The sequence below is a fragment of the Sander lucioperca genome, chromosome 4 (genome assembly GCF_008315115.2).
Source record: "Sander lucioperca isolate FBNREF2018 chromosome 4, SLUC_FBN_1.2, whole genome shotgun sequence".
In the NCBI taxonomy this organism is placed as follows: domain Eukaryota; kingdom Metazoa; phylum Chordata; class Actinopteri; order Perciformes; family Percidae; genus Sander; species Sander lucioperca.
The window spans coordinates 30,257,084-30,279,343 of record NC_050176.1 but is presented as its reverse complement, the minus strand read 5'-3'; the positions used below and the strand labels follow the sequence as shown (position 1 = coordinate 30,279,343).

Here is a 22,260-nt window from a genome sequence, read left to right as displayed (position 1 = left end):
TTTGAATGGCATCAACACTTGCAGAGTGAATCAGTGCTCGGAGTCAGCGTAATTACAGCGAGTTGACATAATTGACACTGGTGATGAGTTGATCTGATTTCCGGTTCTTGCACATCGTTTCCTCTTTTATTAATGGTGGACGCGACCACGAGGAGAGGAGAGTTCAAACAGGTATAATATTTGATAACCACTTAAGTTTTTACCAATTTTCATGTTTCATTTTCGTTTCTCACAATTCAGAATAATATTAGTAGTACGTTTCTCAACATTGTCCGAGTGCTAACTTTATTTCCTTTCATGTACGACGACAGACCATCGATAGGATCTCGAGGCCGTTTTGCTAGTTCGCTGGCAAACTGAGGTAAGAGTTGCATAGTTTATTTTAGTTAGCAGTTTTGAACTTAAGTTTTCTTATATCTTAGAATCTGTGATAGATAACAGGATAAAGTCTGTGATTTAGCTTAATGTTAACTGTTTAATGAGGCAAATAACATCCCCTTCTCGGGGCTCACGTTATTTGTGCTGCTAAAATAAGGCATATTCAATATTTTAGTATAACTGAACGTTATTTGACTTTTTAAGTGAGCAGCAGTAACGCGCAAATCTTTATTTATTTATTTTTACGTGCACCTAAAACTGGATGGTCAATATTTTACAAGTATAGCATAGTTTATACCTACAGCAATTATACTTCTCTGCAATGTAAAAGGCAGCGGAGATAATTTATCCATTAATCAAGCAAGAAGCGTTTAGCTGAACTCTCTGCCAGTATGACTTAAGTTAACGTGTGCTCATCATATGAGACGACGTGCATACTTCATCTGCAATATGTAGGCTACTACAATTACATGATAGTAGATACGAATTAATTTGCTCTAATTTCACTTTAATGTAACATTTGTGGGGTGCTCGCGGGAACTTCTTTAATATTAACAACGTCATAATCAGTTGTTTTTTTTCTTGACCAACAGCTTTTATCATGCTGGTTAAAGTTCAGTATCAAGGTGTAAAGAAATTTGTGAAATAACTCAGCGATTCTACGTTCCAAGATTTTCTCAATGAAGGTAAGAAGCTTAGAAATGTACTTAGTCATATAGAAATATGCTTGAAATATAAGCCAACTCAAGTACACAGGGCTTGTGTATGTTAACACTTTACAATATGGTCTAATTTGTTGAAACATTAAGAATCACTGTACCGTGTACGGCACACTTTGTCCCCTGTAACGTTGATTTTACCTCCACTTATAAACGTTTTTTTTAAATTTAAAGCATTAAATCTTCTAAATATATGCTCATGCGACACATCAAATGAAAGCTCAGACACTCATGATTAAACTAAGCCCACTCACAAAGCATAATATGGTTTATAGCAGGCATACAACTGTTCTAAAGTTAAAGAAATACAAACTTACACTGCGCAGCTGGTGTCTAAAGCCGTGCTTCTGTTTCCTTGTATCCTGACCAACAGAGATGATATTTTTCCAAAAACTTTTTTTTCAAACCTCGCCAACAATCCAAGGAAATAGAATATCCAAGCCATTTTATCCAAAACGAGCTGGTCTCCTCACAATCTTGAGGTTTCTGGCCGAATCACAACGTAAAATCGCTAAACAGTTGTTGATCTCTGGACTTTGTATCGCCGCTCGCTTGTAATCCAAAGGCGCTACATGCAACATGTCAGCATCATTGTATTCTGTAGGATCTGAGTTGTGGGACCCACGCGGAGATGATTGACATTTGCTCGGACCAGTTACATTTCCAGGTTACGAGACCGTCATATCTTTATAACCAATGAGCAGACGAGTCGATAGACACCAAATTTGACGATGAAATGTTAACCATGTAATAGCTGAAGCTGTGTCAAAGCAAAAACAAGGCCTCTAATAATGCAAATCAGCCCTGAACAATGTATGATTACTAATTTCTATATATTTATGTATATAGTTATTTCAAGTATGTGTGAGATTGATGTAGGACTGTTCATGTATTTGAGAAGTGTTGTATTTTGTACTTTTTTGGCTTTTTTCTTTGCACTTTTAAAACTTGAAATAAGAAAAACGCACAGACATATCTGTAGAAAAAAAATCATAACATCCATTTTTGAGTCTTTTGGCTTCTGGATTTTTTCTATAGTAAGCAGACACATGTGGCTATGGCCTAGGGTTGTCTGTATCTCCATAGCTGTGCTCACAGCAGTATATTTCAATCATTTTACAGATGTATGACTTGGACGGAAATAGAACACCTCCATTCTAGCCTCTGTTTCTCTGTCAGTAAGTCCTAGAGTCACCCTGACACTTTTGTGAAAAAAATTGAGAATGTTACCTTTCCAATGATGTCAGGAACACCCCAGAGTGTCAAAGTATATGGGAGCTGTACCACTTTTAATTTGGGTATGATGTTTACGCCAAAAGGCATGGAATTTCATGTGTTTCTTTACCATTAACTAACTTCAGTATTAGTTAATAAGAATATAACCTTTTTTTTAAGTTCATAGTGCATTTATGTTAACAGATAGGCCTACAACTTTTGATTTTTATAATGTATTAGAAAATGTTTACTTTTTTTATGAACATTAACAAGTGCCATTAACAAAAGTAGGCTATTGTTTATTCTTAGTGCATGGTGACTAACAAAACTTATTTATATTTTTTTTATGCTGTTAAAATTACTTTTCAGTTAAGGGCAAATTTGGCTTAGCCAGAACTGCAGCTCTTCAAGTCTTTGATGACACCGACACCAATGTGGAAGAGGACATCTTCCATGAATTGATCGAAGGCAGTCCACATTTATGCCTAACTGTAAGATGTCCGGAAAATATTGCTGGTTTGTCTGAGGGTAAGTCTGTAATAACCCTTGAGACATACTTTCGAGGACTCCAATGTAATTATCCTGGGGTCAGAAACGCAGTTTATTAAATATTGTCACAGATTTGTTTGGGTTAATATATAAAACGGGGAACTTGAGTTTGAGATCCAGTGATGAAAAAGTGGACAAAAGGATCTGGTATCACTGCAGCTAGATATAGCAGAATGAGAACTTACAAGGGTGTATCTTTATCTTTACAATTTTTATTTTTAAGGGTTAGTTCACCCAAAAATGAAAATGTCATTAATTACTCACCCTCATGTTGTTCCAAACCCGTAAGACCTTCGTTCATCTTCAGAACACAAATGAAGAGATTTTTGATGAAATCCGAGATCATGTGCAGCAACGTAATTACCACTTTCAAGGCACAGAAAGGTAGTAAAGACATTAAAATAGTCCGTGTGACTCCAGTGGTTCAACTTTAATGTTATGAAGTGACTAGAATACTTTCAGTGGGAAAAAATAACTACTTTATTCAACAATATCTCTCCCATGGCTTTCCATTACGCCATCTAATTATAGTAAAGGGCAGCACAGCACTGGGCCTTGAAAGTTGCAATGATGTAGCTGCCTATGGATGGTTCAGAAAGCTCGGATTCCATCAGAAATATCTTAATCTGCCTTTCCGAAGCTGAACGGAGGTATTAAGTAATGTGGGTGAGTAATTAATGACATTTTCAATTTTTTGTTAAACTAACCCTTTAATTTTTATTTGTGATGGAAAATGATTGCTTCAAAAGAACATTCAGATTTTGTTTGATTTAATGCCTTTAGAGAAAACATTAAAATTATGTTTTGCTTTTTTCTGTCAAGAGTTTTCACCCACAAGAACCTCAACCCCCAGCACATGCACTGACACTCTTTCACTCTCTTCAACTGACCATGAAGAGACCCAGAGCGCAGTGGAAAATCAAACGGCAATGGTCAGCAACAGTTTTAACATAGACGCTGAAAAGGCAAAACGGGTATGTATGCATGTTTTTCCTTATGGTTAACTTTTCCCTATAATTTCACCATTTTATTAGTCTTCATGTGTTTTTTTTAATTTATTAATTAATTAAAATAAAATATATATATTTTTTTTACATTGCAGGAGGATCCCCACCCGCAAACAGCGGGAAACTTATGCTTTGGGCATTATTTCTCTCTTTCCTAGCCTAAAAGACCCATTTTCAGCAAAGGGCTATGTAAGAATCGTTTGTATTGATGTACTTGAAACACAATCTAGTTTAACATGTTATATGCTCCTTTTTTGTGGCATGTAATAGAAGTTTCTATTATAAATTTTATGTAACATAATGACATAATTTGTTCAAATTTTACGAAGTGTTCTCTTGTCTTTTTTGACAGGAGCATTTCTACGATCCGGAAAAGGGAACGGGGTTCATCTCCTGGCGCCTTAAAACTTTGTCGAGGAAAAACCCAAAACGTGTTCGCTTAGAGATGACTGAAAGTGGAGGACCAAGTTGACGAAGGAGGATAGATGATGTGCAACAACTTGAAGGAGATGCATGCAGAGAGGCAATTTCTTTCCTTGTCCACACAGCTGATGAAACTGAAGTAATGCAGAAGATGAAGGAAACTTTTAAGCATAGACAAGAACTGGTCCATAATCCTGACCGATCAGCTGACGTCCTTGATGTGTTCCCAAGATATTTGGATGTAAAAGGATTGGTAAATAAAACTTTTATTCCACTTTTCAAAGATTGTTTTAAGTGTATTTTAGATATGCCTGCTTTTGGTTACTCTTTAACATAATTGCTACTTTGAGTCATTTGTTCATATATTTATCACTCTTGCTCGTACATGCCTTTCAGACATAGTGATAGACTAAGAAATCATGAATGTGTATTTACTTGAATTCTTTTAAAGTCTATCAAAACATGCACACTATCCATTTTGGTGGTAAAAGATAAAAAAAGTCCCAAGTAACCTCTTAGAAATCTTGTTAATATGCTTTGTCATTAGATAAATCAGGACTTTGCTCTGCTGTTCAATGCTGAAACATTCAACAAGTTTCTTAAGAGGTGGGAGACTGCATTCAAGCAAAAGATCATCAATGAAGCCAAGTCTCTTACTTCAACAGCAGAAATTCGGTGTCTTCTCAATGCAGCTGGTGGACAAGGATCTGAAAATGGTTGGCATGATTTGTGAGGATGTTATAATTTAATATTTGCTTTGGTTTCTTGCTATTGTGAGCACTAAGTCTTTTTTTTTTTTTTTTATCAACCCCATCTACTCATTCAGATTGGGACAGTGACATGTCATCTGTCCTGCTGCTGTTGCATCTCCTGCCTCCTCCTCCAGGGAGGAAGAAGACTAAGATCAGTCCAACAGAGGCTGTTGACAGACTTGTGCATTTTCATAAGGTAAAACTCACAATGCTGTTGCAAAGATTTGGGTTATAAACCCTAAAATGCAGTGGTTTTCATTAATTGTCCTTGGGACTGAAGCCTCTGCACATTTTGTCTCTCTGACCTGACACGCATAAGGATAGGATAGCTCACCCAAAAATGTCACCCTCAGGTTGTTCCAAACCTGTATACATTTTTCTACTGCTGAACACAGATATTTTGAAGAAAGTTTGTAAACTAGCCGCTTTAGGCAGCCATTGACTGTCATACTACTTTTCTTTTCCTATTGTGGAAGTCAATGGCTGCCCAAAGTGGCCTGTTTACAAACTTTCTTCAAAATATCTTCCTTTGTGTTCAGCAGTACAAAGAAATGTATACAGGTTTGGAACAAGCTGAATGTGTGTAAATGACATCATTTTCATTTTTGAGTGAACTAACCCTTCAGTCTAGTTCATGTAGCTCTTACCTAATGAGGTGAAGATCTGAAACAGGTTAGTTGAATAAGTGAGACATGCAACATGTGCAGAGCCGTTGGTCACGACCAGGATTGAAAATTGCTGGCATAATGTGACTGTTTAAATGTACCTTTTAGAATCTCTAACTGATTGCTTGCATTATATTGACCTACAGCTCTCGAATTTCCATGTACAACTCTTTGTTCTAATGAAGTAAGTCAGTCACATAGCTTGGTTTGGCTGAGGGTGAATCAGTGTGTCATATATTTTATTTTATTGATTTTAATTCTATTTTAGTTCATTTGAATGTGAGTAAGTTAACAGTAGCAGGTTTAATGCATTTATCATTTCACATTGTAATTAGTTTTTTTCCTGTTTGTTTAATCTATTTTTTTCAGTCCTGCAACAGTATTGAAGGCCATCTCAGTGGGAGGGCGGGCCACCAGCCATTTCTACTGGGATCAGGAAGGATCAGGGATCTGGGATCAGGATCGACCACTTTTACGTTGTTGTTGACAAGCGCCTTATCCCTTGCTCTGGAACCAGCTCCTTAAGTGCCTTTGATGAACTTTTCAAAGTTCACTATGTCTTCAACTTGTCCTACGAGGAAGCCCTGGTCAACTTCTTTACCTTCCTGCAGACCACAGTTTACAACATAGACGTTGGTCTTTCAAGTGAGTCTCCCAGAGTAAGGGAACTGCGTGCAAAGCTTTTAAATTAGTTTAAATGTTAAAGTGTTTCCTCTGTAAAAGTTTGCATGTAAACAGCCACTCGTTGATAGCTCATTTAAGAGTCGCACACAGTTTCTATCCTTCGCTTAAGTTTAAGTTGTTGTGTGCGCACAGTGGCTGTAGTCGGCAGTTTTGCTCATATTCTGGGTTTCGAAAGCATTTGAACAGTTTTCATGCTGTTGATGGCAGTCCCGCTTTTGATTTGTCATCAGGTGAACAGTCATCTCAAAATGTTTATAATAATCAGCCAGGTTCTTCGTTTGTTGGAGAAAGTTCCCCAAGTTGCTCTCACTGAGAATGTTACCTTTTCCAGGAGAGAGACGGCAGATATGTGCCTCAATTGTAGCCAAATTACAGTGCAGTGGAGTAGCCAATAGCTTGGTATCATCAGTTGTTTCAGACCTTGAGGACCTCACTACAGAAATGCATACTCAAACTCGTCAAGATGTGATTTCTGTCATTCCTCCTAATAACCCTGTCAGATCAGCTGTCGAAGAAAGTTTAGCTCATTTTGAGAGTCCCTTTTCCATGTTTAACACCGAAACTAAAAGAACTAATTATTTCAATGACAAATGGGGTGTTGTGGAGCCAGTTGAAATTGTGCTTGGCATGAGATACGACATGAGGAGAAAACTGGATGTTATGATCAGGTCCCAGTAAAAGATACATATGTGTATGTCCCAATTTTGGAAACTTTAAAATGTATGTGTCGAAATGTAGATGTATGTACTCTGCTGACCGAATTTACAGGAAGGCAGAAATCACATTTTGAGGACTTTTGTGATGGAAGTTACTTCCAGAGTCATCCATTATTCTCAAAACATCCCAGTGCTTTACAAATTCAGGTGTACTACAATGAATTTGAAACCGCAAACCCTCTTGGTTCTAAACATGGAGTACACAAGGTTGGTGCTCTTTATTTTGTGCTTCGAAATCTACCTCCCAAATTTAATTCAAGACTGATGAATATCCATTTGATTGCTCTATTTCATGCGCAAGATGTAAAAAAGTATGGATTTGACCCCATCCTGGAACCGTTGATTCGTGACATAAAGATTCTAGAGACGGATGGAATTGAACTACCCATATCAACAAGTAGAGTTTATGGCACAATATGTCAAGTAATTGGAGACAACTTGGGGATGCACTCAATACTTGGGTTCACAGAATCATTTAGTAGACATTACTCCTGTTGTCTATGTTTAACTGAAAAGGCTGATATCCAGTTAGTTTACAATGAGGATGATGTTAGAGTTATTTTGCGTGATCGTTCAATTTATGAACAGCACTGCAGTGAGTTAGAATCTGACCCTCAAGTCAACACATGGCCTCAAAAGAAACTCGACACTCAATAGTCTCCAGTATTTTCATGTGTGCCACAACTACTCTCTAGATGTGATGCATGATCTCCTAGAAGGAGTTGTGCAATTTGAAATGAAACTACTGTTTGAGTATCTTTCGGAAAATTTTGTTACACGCAGTGAATTGCTCTCCAGAATATATTCATATGATTATGGATATTTGGAGAGAAAAAATCGTCCCACAAAGGTTAATCTAGAGCACAGTGGAAATAGCATAGGGCTCAATTCTATCCAGTCACTCTGTCTTGTCAGAAACATTCCGTTGCTGTTTGGTGATATCGTAGGGATAGGTGATAAAAATTGGCATTTGCTCCTGCTCTTACTTCAAATTCTAAATCTGGTGTTTTCCCCTTGTATTTCTAAAGGCATGACTGTCCTCCTGAAGCATTTAACAATTGAGCACCATGAGTTATTTAAAGAGTTGTATCCACAAAAAAAACTTGCTGCCCAAACACCATTTTATGGTGCATTATCCAGCCTGTATTCGCAAAATTGGACCGTTAGTCCACATGTGGAGCATGAGGTTCGAGGCTAAGCATAAAGTTTTTAAGAATACACTAAAGAATTTCAAAAACATCACCAAATCTCTGGCAAAAAGTCATCAGATGTCAATAGGCTATCTTTGGGAAACGACACCATTCAGTCAAGTTGAGTGTGGACCAATGAAAACATTTTGTTGGAATGATGTTGAAAATGGTGAAAAGTTGGCAGGAATGCTACAGAATCCAATACAAACAAGCATGCTTTCCATGAGCTGGGTTAAACTAGATGGGACAGAATATAGACCAGACCTCATTGTATGCAATGAAATTGAGAATTAAATTCCTGTTTTCAGTCAGATTCGAAAAATACTCTTCATTGACAGCACTGTGTATTTTATTGTCGACAAACTTTTCACAGAAATTTTCAGAACATCATGCATTTAAAGTAGAGAGATACTGTGAGTTGGGTGAACTTGTAAAAACCAACAGCTTGAAGTTCTACAGGCCTTTTGATCTGCAGTGTACATATGGGTCAGATGATGGGGAGTTTATTGTACCTTCCTTTGTGTTGGTGTAATTGTTTCAACTGTGTTGTTGAAAATGAAATTTCAAACTGATAACAGCGTTTTGACTTATTTAATTGAATGCACATTGCACACATGTATTTTTAGTCAAAATACCAATTACACTTAATTACCTTAATCAGGGTTTGTATGAGCACTATAAGTGCGGAAATAAATCTCTTGGTGTTGAGATATTGACACACCTAGTGTAATTTCAACACTAACTTGGTTTATATGAGGGGGGTGAAACACTAATGGTGTTAACGGTGAACACTTACAGTGTTTTTACACTAAGCAAGTGTAAAAAAAAATAACACTATTTAAAGTGTTGGTTTAACTCTTTAGTGTGGACCTATATAAACCCCGAAAAAGTGTTAATTTTAACACTGAGTGTTGATTTAACGCTTTCAAATTTGCTGTGTAGTGGCACGAACAGGTGTGTCCATAATAGGTGAACAGAAAAGGGAAACTTAGAGAAACTCAAATTGTTCTAAACAAAAAAGAGAGAGACTGAAAGGCAACATGCACTGTTGTGGTTTTGGACATTTCTGTTGCCTGTTTGTATATTTCTGTTGCTGTTTCCTGTTCTGTAGATTGACTTTGTATTACCCTGTGTATTGAGTTAGTTTTCCTGTTTTCCTGTTCTTTGTATTAGGTTCTGTCTCCTGCCTGCCTGCCTCTCCCTGCAATTGGGTCCTTTAATCCCTGGAAACCATCACAATGCACATTGTTTTTTATGAGGAAGAGATCTCTGGAAAATACTGTACAAAAACAACATTTAATACATACGTTTAAACATATTTTAGAAACTCTTTAACCAGATTTCAGTGTTACCCAATGTTATTTAATTACACCAAATGGGAAATTGTAGATGTCTTCTGTATACTTTTATACAAATTGCCCAGTAATTTCATGTGACATAACATTTGTAATCTTTGGGATTTCCACAATAATTAAATTTGTAGGTCAGTTATTTTGTGCAAAGCTTGGCTGTGCATAATGACTGAAAAGGCAATCATTTTCCCAGATGTATCTGTCATGTCTCGTCCAGTGTCAATTTTCTGTGTTTAGTTCGTTTCGTGTTCTCTGTTTGGTTTTCTATTTCCTGTTTTATTTTGTAGTCTCTCCGTTCCCCTATGTGTTGTCTTGTTTTACTTCCTGTCTTTTGGTTTTCCAGCCTTTGTGATTGATTGCTCCACCCTGATGTCTTTCACCTGTTCCCCAGCCTTGTGTCACCTGTTCCTTGTTACCTCGTTATCTTATGTATTTAGTCTCTGTGCATCATTCATTGTCTGTCTTTTGTGAAGAGTTCCGTCCTGTGTGTTACTGTGCTCCTGGATTTTTACCCGTTCCGTCCGTGTTCCAGTTTTTCTGGATTTACTCACCAGGGGCCCATTTCAGGAAAGAGGTTTAACAAACTCTGAGTCTAACCCTGATATTTGAGTTGATTTACCGTGAGATGGGAAACTCTGAGTTTTCGGTTTCAGAACAGCTGATATGTACGGTGGCCGACAGGGGCAAACGCCCAGCAATTTAAGAAAACAAGCAAATAGACAAAACGCAAGCAAATTAAGAAAACAACTTCATTAATTTGACAACACATGCACAGCATTCAGGAAACGCGCTGCAAATACCACAACACAACCAAATACATAAACGCGCTGCAAATAAAAAACGATGCAAAAAGAAAAGCACACAAACCCCGAAAAAAGAAGTGGTGCAAAAAGAAAAACAACTTCATTAATTTGACAACACATGCGCAACATTCAGCAAACGCACTGCAAATACACACAACACAACCAAATACATAAACGTGCTACAAATACACACAACACAACCAAATACACAAACACGCTGCAAATAAAAAACGATGCAAAAAGAAAAGCACACAAACCCCGAAAACCTGACGCTGCAGATCCAGATTACACAACGGAAGTTCTCCAGGCTTCTAGAGAGAGCAGCTAGTGGAACAGCTTGATTTTCGGCCCCACGGGGAGCGCGCTGCATTTTTATTAGTCAGGTATGGCTGCATAGTAAAAAGAGAACTCCCATCTCATGCCCTCCGGCCATAGACTGTATATTAAATTCATATTATTAATAACATAATATATTAATATACAGTCTATGCTCCCATCTCATGCCCTCCCGACTGGTGCCGTCCCTGAGCTTCGACTTTTCAAAACAAAAGCTCGTCTGGTCCCTATGTCTTCGTACTTTGGTGTTTTGGATGTTTTTGAACTAAACAGGAATCATGCTAATGAATACAATAACTTTTTCAGCAGATGTCTTACAACACGATGGAGCAAGCAAAGTAGTTTTGTGTTTATGCGGACGGGATTTATTCAGTTTGATAAATCCCACGGTAAATTGGCTGGTTTACTAAACAGGGAGGGACTATAAATCCTGTCTGTTTTTTGTATTTCAAGACCAAATTGCTCCACAATATGAATACAGATTGATCACTTATTTTGTTGATAACCGTTGTTGTATAATCACAATATTACACTTGAGGAGGCCTTCAGTAATTTCGGACCTCGAAATTAAACCCTCTCATGTAATATGGCTTAAACAAACGTCAACATTAAACGCTGATGCAGTTTTAAATGTTTTATTACAAGTTTACAGACGTCTCTGCTGATTGAGTATCACCTGTGACCTGAGCCGAGACACACCCACCAAACGAGAGAAAACATATCTAAAACATAGACTTAATATTTACAGTCTATCATCTCACAGTTGCAGACCGTTCTGAGATTGTGTCCCGGCTCTCTCTCTCTCTCTCTCTCCCTCTCCCCGTGGGGTCGGAAATCCAGCTGTTCCACTAGCTTTTCCCTCTAGAAGCCTGGAGAACTTCTGTTGTGTAATCTGGATCTGCAGCATTTTTTTGTTGCATTTGTTTTCAGGGTTTGTGTGCTTTTCTTTTTGCATTGTTTTTTATTTGCAGCGCGTTTGTATTTGGTTGTGTTGTGGGTATTTGCTGCTAGAGTAAATATTCCAATATAGTGTATCATATTTAATCATAACCATAGCCTAATATTACTGGTGAGATGGTATTGAACCTATAATCTATTTCATTTAGGTGCAATACTGCGGGCGAAAAAGTACTACGCCTACTAATCCCACTGAGACTGCAGCACCGTCATTAACAGAATTATAATTCATAATCTTTTATTTCAAAGGGTTTACATCATTCACTTGCAATACTGTGGAACTCCTTTTTAATGGCTCTTACTGGTTTGTGTCCAGGGAACGCTACAAAAATATTTAAAACACGTTTCAGAGCGAGTCACACTCTTCTGACGGCGCTACAGTGGCTTTACTAAAATGCTCCGCATCACCAATGTTGTAAAGAAAACATAAAAAAAAAATGATGTGACATAAATAATCTGCTGGGATGTAGAGCATGCCCAAGATGGGTGATGTTAATGATATGAGGATTAAGGCCTGGATACCCGACCCAAGCCCGACGGGTCCCGACGGTACCCGACGGGCCGGGCTGGGTTCGGACAGATATTTAGAAATGATGGTCGGGTTCGGGCCGGGCTCGGTCACATCAGCGCGAAAAGGCAATTTGTTGTAAAATGGTGCTGCAGCTCCTTTAAGAGAGCTCAGTGTGTGTGTAAAGTGGGCAGAAGAGAGATAGAGAAAAGAGGAAGCAGACGTGTAGATGTGACCGGAGCAGAGTTGGTGAATAAGTTTAAGTTTTGTACACAGTGTGTGCGGTGTCCGAGATAAACTCCAGACTGAAAACCAGGTTCATTCATCTGCTCACCAGAAACGGGATTTTAACCCCAACGTTATATAACGTCGGCCCTGGAGGTAACGAGTCTCCCCTGGTTTTCTGATCACGGTCGGAATCGAAGCGATCAGGAAAGGTTAACACATTGAACATTTTAAATTAAACAGCTTATTAACGTGAGCTTGTTCCCCCATGTGCGCTGATGCGCTCATCTGTTGACATTTCCGAATGCCTTCCAGTTGCTTAATAAAAGCGGGCTTTCCACACAAACAAACGTACATGTGTCATTAGTATGAGAAAAAAAAACAACGAGATTTTAACTGTGTCGGCTCGGACATAAATACCATAATGCCTGACGGGCTCGGGCCGGGTTTGGTCACGGCTCTGTCGGGCTCGGGCCGGGTTCGGACGGAAAAATTCGGCCCGATCCAGGCTCTAATGAGGATGGATAAGGTTATGTAGCCTAGGCTGCATAAAACGAAAAACGATACTGCTCAAATAGGAAGTTATCTGAACATTAAATTATCAGGGCTTCAATATCATCTCCCGACAACACCCTGCGAAGTAAAGCAGCTTCTTCATCAACGGAATCGTCGACAAAAGGAAATGCTTTAGAAGTTTTTAGAAAAAAACAAAAAAAATTTTTTTTATTCATGCCGATAACAAACTGCGCTAAAATGCACCTGATACAGAGTTTTCACTAAACCTGCTTTCTGAAACGGCCCCCTGCTCAGCTTACATGTTTGTAAGTCTCTTTGTGTTCTCATTAAATTATTATTATTTCAAACTGTATGGAGTTATATTCCTATCTTTATTCAAGAGCACATTCTTTCAATTTGAGAGTATTTCTCACTGATATTACGTTCAGATTTTGTAATAATTTCCCTCAAAACCTTGCTCTCACACTCAGATGGTCACTGCTCGCGCTTTGATTTGCTCTGCTTGTGCTCTTTGTGCTTGGACTCAGATATGTTGTTCTGTGGACAGATTTCCTGCTCTCAGCTTTGGCCCTTCTCCTCGCACAGCCTGATTCTGCGCGCTTGCAAATCTTCTCCTCTCGGATCTCTCCTGCGCGCTTGGATTTTTATGTGTTACAACACTATCAAAATTCCATAACCAATAGAATGTCAGGTGTAGTGTTGACCAATGAAATGATCCCTGCCCCGTTGAGGGTGCGTTCGTTTTATGCAAGGGGGTAAGCGTTTCCTCACAACCCGAACCTCCTATGGCGCCATTTTGATGCTAATAAGCCATCACCCCCCATTAGCATTCCATTGACTGCCATTCATTTTGGTGCCACTTTGACAGCGAATACCTTTACATCTGAAGCGTTTAAAGACTCTATTTGTCCATTGTTTATTTCTAAAGAAGCACGACAATGTATAAAAGGCTCCATTACCTTGTACCTCACGTCATGGCTCCGTAGCAGACGTTTTTGTAAAAATAGGCTAACGATTGTGTCATAACCACGCATATTACTATCGCATAGTAGAGGAATTACCGTATAGTACAGGAGAAGCGCGCAGGCAGTTTCGTCTCACATTAGCTGTTTAAGTGTAATTACTAATGTTAACTAGCATTTTAGTTAGCAATAATTAGCCTGTGTCCATGTTATCTCCTTACATATACCTACGCTCTCCGTCTCTGCAATATTCGGAATGATTGAGATTTCTCTTGGCACAGCTACCAGAAGACTTACAACTTTCAGACACGTTGCTCATGGCACATTTACGTCGTCTCTCTCAGTTGGAGGCTGCGCAGTAACGCTCAGCGCTCACCGGAAAAGTGCTTCTAATGGCCTTCACTAGTCTCCGTCCAGAGCAGCGGGGTCTGTTGGTCCATTTTATATATGTTAATGTCTGTAACCCAAGTTTATTTACCCCTGCCACCCATCGCTTTATTATTAGTATATGTCAATAATGTGCACAGAATGGTTGACGCTCTTTCACCTGCACCCATCAGGAAACGGGAGAAAGCTTTGAAGTGGGACATATCAAGTTACGTACACAACTATGAGGGTGAGTAACATAAATTAAGCACATAGCATATGGCGCTAGCCATAGCTAGCCTACCTTGATGTCCGTAAACAAATAGCTTTTCTTTATACCGGTAGTTTAGCTAGCTAGATTGAACGACATATGACGGACAGTATGTGTGTATTTACAACTGGTATTTAATGACCCCACTTTGTATTTTTTCCTCGTTTGGTTAACCTTGTTCCTGGGGATTTAGCTAATTTCATGTTAGAGCCAATCGTAAAACCTAAACTGTAATATAACTGAAAGAACACCAGAACCTGGAATGTTTGTGTACGTTTTTGCATCACTGTTGTGTGTTGTTCATCAGAATTTAGTCTTCATTCCTTCATATAACATTAGTTTTGAAAATGATGGATTCATATCAGTCTGTATAAATGTTGTAATGTTAAGTACAATTTTACCACTATAATAAAAACCGATCTAGAAATGATTTGCAACTCAAATAGCATTTTTTTAATGAATATAAACCAATCTGAACAAAAAAAAACAAGCATTTTGTTTTCTTTTCTTTTCTTCCAGTTGAGGCTGAAGGGCTCAACCAATACTGCATCATAGCAGCACAGTGTCTTATCATCAACCCATGAAAGCTAGAAGTCACCCTGCTGCTCCAGATCTACCTACTGTATGGCTGGCTACAGACTACAACCATCTGCAACATCATCAACAGCTGCACTTAAAGTCTCTTGCGGTCATATGGGACTCGGTTGTTCTCCATACTGCATCATACACTATATTATTTTTGTGTTTTGTTACATTAGTAGGCTACAGGCAACACTAAGAATCATTACTTAATCACAGTATATATAATTCTGGTGTACACTGTTGACTTGACTCACTGCTATTGATTATACGTCACTTTAGCTTGCTACTACCTCATAACTTTACCTTAATTGCTCTTGTATAGTTAATTTATCTTCTACTAGTTGTATATACCTCCTATTTAATTCAATTATTCTTAACTTGTGTTGCAATACCTGAATTATCTCTCTTGTGAACACTAGGCTTATCTTATCTTTATTTTTTTATTTTAGTTCATATCATAACCCTGCTCACAAACTCACCTGTACCTGGGTCATCTGTTTGCCAATATCAATGTTCCTGCTACAGAAAATCCTACAGGCAAAGTGTACTGCTTCACAGGAGTATGAACCATACGCTTTTTAAGGTTTTGTGTCAATATATTGTGCAGTTTGTTATGAATTACTCATTGTTTTGACAAGGTAAAGTAAAGCTGTTTAACAGCCTGCAAGTGTCCACTCTGGTAAATTTAATTGTACTGTTGTTTTTTTTTTTAGAAATATTACAGAACATGAAAAATCTATTTGCCTTGATAAGGGTTTTAATTTATTGCAAATATGAACATGGCTTTAATAATCTTCTTGCTCTGAAAAACTACAATGATTTAAGAAATATCAGTGATACTTATCAGCATTTATTGAATTGATTGTATATGTGGGCAGACATTACAGGCACCTATTCATGTAAGCAGAGAACACAATAGTTCTTTCTTTTATCACTTGGATTATGCAGGTGATGGTGCAGAAACGGGTGAATTCCTTGTAGATCTCTGGCACTTTGAGGACAGACAGATCCAGCAACTCTCCACTGTTGTCTTTGTATAGTGTGCTCCTATTTAAGATAGACATAGACATCAACACATAAGATATTAGGTATACATAACTTTCTTTAACATCATTACTATCTTACCTTACCTTCTCTGCTTTGGATTTGTGGACATCACAATAATTTTCTTTACCGGGCCTTGTTGTGCACCCTGTGAATTTAAGCAAGATAAAGAAATGATAAGTGTATGTAACATGATTTTACAGTTAAATTATTATCAGACTTGCCAACGTTCTTGGTTTGTGCCACGACTGCCTGCCCTCTGTACACAGGTGAGTACAGGGGGAACCAATAGGATTTTGCGTTTGGAGTAATGTACTGACTGGAACAACACAGTAGGCCTGGCAAACTTGATTCCTTTTAAGGATTCGGGTTATTCTGAGTCACTCACTAAACTGATCCGGGTTGTGCGAGTCACTTGAGTCAGTATTGTATGCTACATCCAAGGCAAGCTTTTGTTTTGGATAATATTCCATGTTTTCATTTAGAATCTTTTAATTTTATTTGGAAAACGTTATATCCATGAATGTAAATGGTCTGAAAGAAAACCGAATATTCATTTAAAAATGACATGAAATTATATTTTGAAACTTTAATAGGACTGACAAATAAGAAAGCCATCCGGACTCTGAACATTCACAATGACTTACAACCTCTTTAATGTAAGTTCCATGCGCCTCTTTTTCATGTATGTATGCATTTAATGTTTTCAATGTGTATGTGTATCTGTACTTGATTAATAAAGTTTTTTGAAGACAAAAATAAAACATGAGTTGTCGCGAGGTGAGCTTATGGACTGTCTGCTCGCCCTAATTGCATTTTAATGTAGTACATTTATACACCAAACCTACAGTAGGTCTAGCTAGGCTATGTGCAGAACATTTTATGTTATTTCAGAAGTGAAAGAATGGCTTTTGTTGTGGATTTGCTTTACCCTGAGCTTGAGGAGAGACTTCACTCGCTCGTCTGAATCAGATCCACTCATGACAACGTAGCCGGCTGATTCGCGATGTATAATGTTGCAAGAGGTTTGTGTGTGGCGCTGTTATCATTTTAGATTGAATTGTAGTAGGACTCAACTGAACTGGGTTAATGATACTAGAGACTCGCGATTCGTGAGTCAATTTAAAGACTCGGGTTAAAGATCCGAGTGAATCACGACTTAACAGGTTTACAACACAGTAGTGTGGTTGTACAACACTGGTCCATGCACACGGTGCAGCTGTGATACAGCTCAACAGGGTACTTCAGCTCCATCTGGAAGAAGGGAAACTGAAACAAAATACTTTTTTTTCTGTTCAGTTTGCTTTGTATTGATTTCATTAGGGTAATAATAAATAACTGCTATTTTAAATAGTGTTTTATTATAGGAGTGAAATTGTACTTACAACTTTCTATACAGATATATATGAACGTTATCATTGTTAAAATGTTATAAGCATTTAGAACAATATCTGAAAAACATACAACAGTGATGTAAAAACTGATATAAACAATCCAGTTTCTTTTGTTTTTCAGTTTTTCCAGGAACATGGTTAACCAAACGTGGAAAAAATACACAGTGGGGTCATTAAATACCAGTTGTAAATACACACATATTGTCCGTCATATGTCGTTCAATCTAGCTAGCTAAACTACCGGTATAAAGAAAAGCTATTTGTTTACGGACATCAAGCTAGGCTAGCTATGGCTAGCGCCATAGGCTATGTGCTTAATTTATGTTACTCACCCTCATAGTTATGTACGTAACTTGATATGTCCCACTTCAAAGCTTTCTCCTGTTTGAGCTGCTTGTCAATGATGTGTTATTCAGATTTTTACCTGTTTCATTTTGCTTTAGCCCCTATCACATTTCACACTTTTGAGACAAATACAAAATTGAAACACCTTTGACAGCTGATTGGATGACTAAAGGCATAATCATTTCTTTAAAAAGTGCACCTGCAGCTCTTCAGACCAAATTTCCTGGAGTCTGTATTTTACCTTCATTGTTGACTTCAATCTTGACTTTGAAGCATAAATTATTAAGCTATAAAATACATGTTTTTTTACTGTGTTCCCCAGATGTACTAATTATTACTTCAGTACCTTTCACTTTACTCCAGCTATCAACCTAACCAAGCCGTGACAACAATTTCTGTTGGCAAGTCTTAATACTCCTCCTCCTCCAGCAGGAAAATGAGGCAACAAACTAGCAGAGAAAAGCTGAATTCAAGATATGCTAACGGTTTCTCATGTTCAGCATTTATTTCTCGAGTGACTCAAAATAACAACATCATTACTAAAAAAATAAATAAATGATCAAGACATAGACCTCCAATTTTATTCTTTTGTTGTTTTTATTTTTATTTTTCAAAAACATTTGAGCATTGTGCTTATTTAACACCACACTACTTTATTCTGACAGAACAAAACTATTACATTAGGTATTAATAGCCTAAAATGTGTGATTTGGTTAAAGAGATAGCTCTGTGGGGAATTTTTTCTGTTTTCCCACTTTCCAAGAGTCACAAACTAATAAATGGCTTCAGACAGACCTTTTAAAAATTATAGATGTTTGGTGTTGTCTAAAGTTATGCCAAACAGCAATAATCTTATTCATTTTTATTTAACTTTTATTTATACAGGTAATCTCATTGAGACACTTGGTCACATTTGCAAGAGAGACCTGGTGGAGGATTAGTCACATCTTGAAATGTGGAAATGGCAGGTTTCCTAATATTTGCTGTTTCCCAACAATACTGTATGCTAATGAGATGACATCCATTCCAGTAACTATATATAAGAAAAGCTCCACATTCAGAGCAACACTAACAACCTCCTCGACCGTCTGCGAGACAATCTGCTGAAGTTGTGAAAACTTAAAGGTAATTATATGAATTGTGAAAACTGTGATTTTCTTGTTATTTTGAAAAGCTGTCCATCTGAGCACATCTTTAATATTTCCTTTTCAACAGGTGTGATCACTGTAACCATGCTGAAGTTAGTATTTGTGCTTGGATGCCTCCTGAGCTTCGCTCTGGCTCAGTCTGAAAGTGTAACATTCTCATATTCAGTATCAATACCAGTGTTCTTATATGGTGATATCATTATTAGGGGTCCAAGCCCGAGGCTGGAAGAACGGGCGGTAGCGAAGGTACGCCATTCGCACAGCAGGGCTGTGGAACCCTATTGCTTTTCTAAGGTTTCTTATTATTATTCTTCCGCTGATAAAACAGATGCTGCAGCCTAAACCGTACATGGTGGGGGGGAGGGGGGTGCCGTTTTCAGGACTGGTCCAGATCCCTGCAGGGACCTTGGACAAAAAAAATCAGCCACTTACACCACTAGGTGGCGCTATAGCAGAAAAAAACCCGTGTTTGGCCTTATAACTCCCACACCATACACCCGACATTCAAAAACCATACATCTACGCGTTCCCTGGATCCAGCTGAATCACGTGATATAGGCCATGCCCATTTCCGCCTAGACTTTTATGCGTGAAAAATCGCGATTTATCGTAAACCTGCTTTTTCTATCTCCAGACCGACCTGACAAAAAGTTATCAAAAGAATTTTTGTCAGATGAAAATTGCATAAATTACACACAAACAAATTTGTGTAGACTCCATCTGAGTCTGATGATATAGGCCTCGCCCATTTGCGCTAAGAAGTTCTTTCGCAATATTGCGCAATGCGCAAAACAAACTTTTTCTATCTCCTCCTAGGCCGTGCGAGCTATTGGCACGAAACTTGGTAGGTAGCATCTCCATATGGACCTGACCTAAAGTTATCAAAATAATTTGGCTACGTTACACCATTCGCAATTTACAAGCAAACTAATTTTCATAGCTAGCCACAAAACACGAACGTTAGCATATCTCGGCCAAATCAATAGGTATCGGAGAAAAACTCGGTACTGTTTTTCGACATCCCACTCTGAGCCTTCCTACCAAATATGGTGAAAATCAGCCTTTAATGGGTTTTAATCTGACATCTCTCCATTTGTGCACGCATAAGGTCCTGTTTTTACCTTTTTTGTTGACTTCACTCTTGGCCTTTGTGTGTAAAAATTGAATTTCTTCGTGCAGGATTAATAAAGTATGTCTTCTTCTACTTAGATTAACTTTTGGGAACTACCATTCACCTTCTTTCTCTGGAATGCATTTGATGGGTGTGTGGCTGTCTAGATGATTTATTGCTTTTAATTAGTTGAAATGGTGGAATGCTGGTAAAAAAAAAAAAGTTAGTTTTCATGAGGTGCTCTCATAAAATCTGTAGCTATGTTTCCATCCACATGTTTTTATCCGAATTAAGTGATATCGAATGAAAAATGCTTTATGGAAACAGTAAAATTCGATTGAATTTCATGAATATCGACTCAAATGAAATACGTTCGGTCTCATCAGATTTTATCTTGATCGATATACGGCTTATGCGATAAACGCTGATGGAAACGTTATTTGCCGAATAAATAATGAATTGCGATTAAGTTTTAGGTCATTTTATGGTTGCAACGTATAGCATTGCACACGGCGTAAACACACCGGTGCACGGTGGTTTTGCTGACTCCAACCGTTTCGCCTACCACTCTGTGCTCTGCGCATGTAGCCAGTTTGTAGAGCGCAATGGTGATACGTTTCTCGGTTGGAACCAGAGGGCGATAGCTTGCGACATCTGGGAAAAGGGACGGGCCAAAAAAATTACACAACAGGTCAAATGTTGTCTTGGTCATCCGAAAATGCTTCAACCAAAGGGTTTCCGTGAACTGTTTGGAGTGCTGTCGTTAACACACCACAGGCCGCCTCCGTTGTCGTCGGGCATTTACGTGCATCTGCATCTGCATCATCATAGCAATGTGTTGATAGCATCATTGTTTTCTTATTATATGTAACGGTACAGATAGTTAATGCCCCACATCACTTGTGACAGGTGTATCACCCTATCAGGAGTAAAAAGTTAAGGTAAATATAGCCTATCCGGTGTGAGGGGGGTGGGGTGAAAAAAAAAAAGAAAAAAGAAGTGTGGAGTGGCGGGGAAAAAAAGGAAGGCACGCAGAAGTTTACTAGAGATCACCACTCTCGCTTGAACGGACAACAAGTCGGAGTTGCTAAGTTTTAAGTAAGGGCTGAATCTGTTCGCGTCATCTAGGACACATTTCCTCAGCTGAACAAAAGTCAGCAAAGCTATTAGCAATAGCGACAGAGTCTTTGATGTTAGCTGCCCTCCGTGTAGCCTTGACGGTAAAAGTTGTGGAAAGGAGCATTGTCTAATTTTACTCAGCGGCCAGTTAAGCTCTAAAGGAGAGTTTTCGTGACTGGAAGGAGTTGAAGAGCAACCTCGTCTTAACACAGACCCGCACCTGCAAAGAGAACGTTATCCTGTGAGTGAATATTGAAGTTAGGATTTCCTGCCATCCAGACGCCATCTCAGCGATTCACCCTAGTTTTATCTGCTGCACACCATTCTGAATATTCTGTCGTCACGGATTTTTGTTCATTACTTTACACCAGAGCCTGAGGTATGGTTTATTTTTTTGCTACTTTGACCGTGGACTGGGAGCGACAGCAGCTAAGGCTGTAATACTGTTACGGACAATAGACTTCTGCTGTCATAGACTTTCAGCGGACTCAAATCTACACCTTTGGAGGGACAGTGAGTGTAAACCAAAAGTGATTCTGGTTGAACTTATTGATTGCTGAACATTTAAAGATAATTAGCATGCTCTGTTAAACTGTCAATAATTTACTAAAACTGTGCTTTGGTTTTTGTTGACTGCAAGCTGGTTTTTATTTTTTCTCTGTGGAATATCTGTTAAAAAAGGAGGGATTGTGTACAGTGAGAAACATTTTTTGAAAAGTATTGTTTTTCTGTCACATTGAACCTTAGTTGGTTTTATGTAATTTTTTGGGGGGATTAATCCCTGCAATAGCAGAGTTGATACTGGTCAAATTTAATTGGACTAGGTTTGATTTACAGTATTTTAAAGGGTCAATCACAAAATCATTTGTTGAGATATCTACTCAGTTGTTATAGCAAATTATATTGGGTATATATTGCTCTGG

The 22,260-nt window shown here is 38.2% G+C and overlaps 1 long non-coding RNA gene and 1 pseudogene across 1 annotated transcript; both read left to right on the top strand.

Annotated features, from left to right (window-relative positions):
* Nucleotides 1–940: 940 nt before the first annotated feature.
* On the top strand, nucleotides 941–3,829 carry LOC116034285. The gene is made up of 3 exons (XR_004101043.2): nucleotides 941–1,064; nucleotides 2,682–2,840; nucleotides 3,684–3,829. It is a non-coding gene; the product is annotated as an uncharacterized LOC116034285 (long non-coding RNA).
* A 133-nt stretch (nucleotides 3,830–3,962) lies between these two features.
* LOC116034277 lies at nucleotides 3,963–6,658 on the top strand (annotated as a pseudogene).
* The last annotated feature ends 15,602 nt before the right edge of the window (nucleotides 6,659–22,260 follow it).